This window comes from Heterocephalus glaber, unplaced genomic scaffold (genome assembly GCF_053883595.1).
Source record: "Heterocephalus glaber isolate CG9 unplaced genomic scaffold, H.glaber_assembly_v1.0 deba00001690, whole genome shotgun sequence".
In the NCBI taxonomy this organism is placed as follows: Eukaryota; Metazoa; Chordata; class Mammalia; order Rodentia; family Bathyergidae; genus Heterocephalus; species Heterocephalus glaber.
The window spans coordinates 1,491,500-1,496,223 of NW_028258415.1; the positions used below are offsets into that span (position 1 = coordinate 1,491,500).

The 4,724-nt window shown below is 40.7% G+C and overlaps 1 pseudogene; it reads left to right on the forward strand.

The window, feature by feature from the left end:
- Positions 1-1,868: 1,868 nt before the first annotated feature.
- Positions 1,869-3,285, forward strand: LOC147821792 (inositol polyphosphate multikinase pseudogene; annotated as a pseudogene).
- The last annotated feature ends 1,439 nt before the right edge of the window (positions 3,286-4,724 follow it).

The window sequence follows — 4,724 nt, forward strand, 5'->3', positions numbered from 1 at the left end:
GGAATTCTGTCCTCACATTGGCCCATTCTGCTGTGTAGACTTTCAATGGAGTTTTTCATCTCCTGGAAGTCTATTTGCATCTGTTTTATGGATTCCATTTGTTTCCTATGTTGGGATTCCATCATGTTCCTCAGCTCCTCTCTAGATTTATTAATCATGTCTTGCACTATCAGTACAATTTCTCCTGTTATCTGAGAAATTATTTCTGATTTCATTTTTTCCAGATCCCCTTTTGTTGCCAGTTCAGTGGGTCCAGGTGGTTAAGTATCAGAGTGTTCCATCTCATTTCCCTTTGGGGTTGCTGTAGGTGATCTGGAAGTCTGGCTTTGAGACTTAGTTATGTGCTTTCTCATTTCAACTGAGGGGACAGGCGGGGTGCTGTTGATGTCAGTGCAGCTCACCTCCTCTGAGCTGGGAGAGGTGGGCCATGGGCTGGGAGTGTCGGTCGGGATGGTGGCCCAAAAGCCCTTTCCTCTGGGCTGGGGGCAGCAGGAGGGATGGTGGCCGGGAAGCCCCTTACTCTGGACCAGGAGCAGTGGAATGGCGGCTCAGAAGCCCCTACTTCTGTGCCGGGAGTGGCGGGACTCTGTACCATGGTCTGGTGGTCCAGTGTCCTCTGCGTCTTTGTAGTGTGGAGCCAGGTGGCTGCCTGTCTGCAGTGGGCTGATTCGGCATGTTCTGTGTGACTCCTGACCTCTGTAGGGCGTGCGCAGACCTGCCTGCCTGCAGGGGGCTGATTCCTCAGCAAAGCATTTGAGGGACATTGAGTTGAGGTGAGCATATATATTTTGTGGAAGGGATGGGAATAATTGTGTGCAGAAAAACTGAGGTACTATTACAAAACTAGCCATACTATTTTGCAGCTTCTCCCATGAAAGCATGGAGTCGATTTCTCTACTTTGTGAACGTGGATTAGTTGGATGCTACAGGATTTAGAAGTGCAAGGTAAGCAAGCTTTTCAGGAAGTATAATGGAAGCAGAAGCTTGAAAACGGTTTTTGCATGGGGTTTTAGTCTTTTGGCTTTTGAATTGCTTCCTTCTCTTTGTGACCAAGCCTGATTCAACTTCCTGAATGACCAAGTTGCTCTACATGTGGCATCTCAATGGTAACCAACCCATCTAGACCTGGAAGTTGATTGTAGACAAGAGTGAGTCAAGGAAAAACTTTACAATGGAAACAACCCATTTTGTCATCCACCAAATTAAAAGTTTAAATAAATGGTATATTTTGTGCCAAAATATTTGAAATGGCTTGTTATACAACAAAAATGAATTGAGTTAGCACTGTTTTTGATTAAAATTGCTAATGCTTTTCTATGTTTTCTTCCATCTTCTTTTCAAAACATAAAATGATACAAGTTACTCTAAAGTGAGTCTTCTTTTTCATCCTGTACCAAGAAATAACCTCTGTCAGAAAGTTGATTTGTATCATTTCCATGCACATTACATTTTTAAACTTTTACTAAAAATATGTAATGTTGTTTTGCAAAAATTTTAACATTCACAACTAAGATATGCACTGCAATTTTATTTACTGAATTTTTAGTAAAAAGTAACACTGATATTATTTGGAACTAATATTGTTTGTCATTCATTCTTTTTTATTATATTCATTGTAAGGCTGTAACACCCAAGGACATGGAGTGGTTGATGAAAGTCTGAAAACAGGTCGCCTTCCGGGCCCCTGGGAGCGCGGGGCGCTGCTGCCGGCTGGGCTTGGTCTACTGGGCTGCGCCGAGCGGGAGCTGGGAGCCGTGCTCCGCCGAGAGTTGGGCAGGGAGCGCCCGCGCCTCCGTGGCGACATGGGCCCCCTTCCCGAGCCCCAGCGGGCACCGGCAGCGGGAACCCCCGGGCCTCCTCGAGGGCACCCCCGGGCCTCCTCGCGGGCGAGCCTGAGCGACCCCCGGCTTCCCCTCCCTCTGCCCTATTTTTTCCTGCTGTCGCCGCCTTTGCTACCCCTTTGCTCTCCGTTATGGCCACGGAGCCGCCATCCCCGCTCTGGCTCGAGGCGCCCGGCACCCCAGAAATGTGGACCCCACTGGCGAGCGATGCCGCCCCCGAAGGCACCCCGCAGTCGTCGGGCGGCGGGCTGCGTTTCCTTAATGGCTGCTTGCCCCTCTCGCATCAGGTGGCCGGGCACATGTACGGAAAGGACAAAGTGGAAATACTGCGACATCCAGAGGGCACAGTGTTGAAACAGTTACAGCCACCTCCGAGGGGCCCCAGAGAGCTGGAATTTTATAATATGGTTTATGCTGCTGATTGTAGTGATGGTGTTCTTCTAGAGCTACAAAAATATTTGCCAAAATATTATGGTATCTGGTCACCTCCCACTGCACCAAATGATTTATACCTAAAACTGGAAGATGTGACCCATAAATTTAAAAAGCCTTGTATAATGGATGTAAAGATAGGTCGAAAAAGCTATGATCCTTTTGCCTCATCTGAAAAGATTCAGCAACAGGTCAGCAAGTACCCATTAATGGAAGAGACTGGATTCTTGGTGCTTGGCATGAGGGTTTATCATGTTCATTCTGATAACTATGAAACACAAAACCAGCACTTTGGAAGAAGCTTAACAAAAGAAACTATAAAGGATGGAGTCTCTAAGTTTTTTCATAATGAGTTTGGTTTAAGAAAAGATGCAGTTGCTGTCAGTACTCAGAAGATTGAGAAAATTCTGCAGTGGTTTGAAAGCCAGAAGCAGCTTAACTTTTATGCAAGTTCATTGCTATTTGTTTATGAAGGTTCATCTCAGCCAACCACTACAAATCCAAATGACAGAACTTTGGCAGGAAAGCTCTTGTCCAAAGGACAACTGTCAGACACGGAAGCACTGGAGTACAATAATAACTTTCATAGGTTAAGTTCCACAGTGAATGGCAAACTAGAGTCTTCAGTAGGCAAGAACTTATCCAAGGTGTATGCTCGTCACAGAAAAGTGTGTTCAAAAAAGCATCACAGTCAGACTTCACTGAAAGTTGAAAATATGGAGCAAGACAATGGATGGAAAAACATGTCACAAGAACACTTAAATGGAAATGTACTTTCCCAACTGGAAAAAATTTTCTACCATCTTCCCACTAGTTGCCAAGAAATTGCAGAAGTAGAAGTGCGAATGATAGATTTTGCTCATGTATTCCCTAGCAACACAATAGATGAGGGATATGTTTATGGTTTAAAGAATTTAATTACTGTACTTCAAAGTATTTTAGACAATTGAATCTTTTGCTGTGGTCTTTTTAGGGAATGGGCCAGTTATACTGAAGAGCAGCAGTCTATCTGCATCTGTAATGCTATGTAAAAAATTTGTATTGTGAGTAGACATTTTATTTGTCTTTATACTTTTCATAGAAAGGTTATCTTTTTTATACTCTTACTCAGGAATACTAATTTGTTCATTAGAAAACTATGAAGAATAAAGAAACAGGAATGTTAAGCAGGGACTGTGGTGGTACATGGCTTCAACATCTATTTGGCTCAAGCAAAACACAAAACATTATTCACCGTAAGAGTTTATTTAGCTTTCTGTAGCCAATTTATCATGAAATCTCTGTCCACCCAACCTTGACAATGAGCCATATCCAACCTATTATATTATTAAACACCTTCAAAAATCTAGAAAGCACAGGTTGATGTCCTTAATATTGGTGTGTATGAAGTTACTAAAACTGGAGAAAATCCTACTTCAGAAATAAGTAGTTTAGATATTATATTTAAAAGTTCAGACCAGCATATCAAAAGGTGCTTCTTAGTGAAATGATTTAGAATCATTGCATTCCTAAAGCAAATTTCCCTTTAATTTTCATTTATCTATTTATTTCAAAATACTATGTGAAAAATATAATTGAAACCAATAACAACAACAACAACAACAACAAATACCCTGATGTTAAGGGCACTAATATGCTTAGCAGGGTCAGAAGAAGAGAGGAAATTATTTTCAAGGAACAAAATATTTTTCTTTTAAATTCTTTATTGGAGAATTGGAATTTATATTTACTATGTTGTAAAAAGTGTCATAAACCATGTAATACCTTTTTCTAAGAGGCTTCAAAAAGGTGGATGGTGGGCCAGGGATGTAGCTCAGTGGTGCTGCGCCTGCCTAGCAAGCGCAAGGTCCTGAGTTCAATCCCTGGTACCACCCCCCCAAAACAAACAAACAAACAAAATCTTCATGTTTTTTTCTCTGCAACCTTAGTGGGTGTTGGCTATAGGGTTTTTGTTCATTTTTTTGGGTCAGAATCAAGTTTCAAGTCATAATTAACAAAAAATTTAAATTTTTACTTGTTTTTTTCTTACAATATAGACCTTTGTTTTGTTGTTGTTGTTAGTTCAATAATGGTTCAATAAATAGTAAGCTCAGAAAATAAACACTATGTTGAAAGTATTATTGGGTCCTTTGCATATTTTAGCTCAGTAAAGTCTGAATCAGCTATTCCAGATTTCCTTCATCTGTATTTGGAAATATAGTTTTGTAAAATCTGTGTCTTACCTTTTGATACAATAGATCATATTTTGTTTTAATAAAACAAGAAATGCTTTTATCTTTTGTTTTTCAGGGAAGGGATTAACATTTAATTCTTTTTGTTTACATTTTTTAATCACTGTTGTCCAATGCCCATTTTATGTTACTTTACAAGTGAGCTTACATGTAATGGAATAAGTATCTGTTATATAATCTACATGTGACTATTTTATAATCTAGTCCTGTCTTTTAAGAT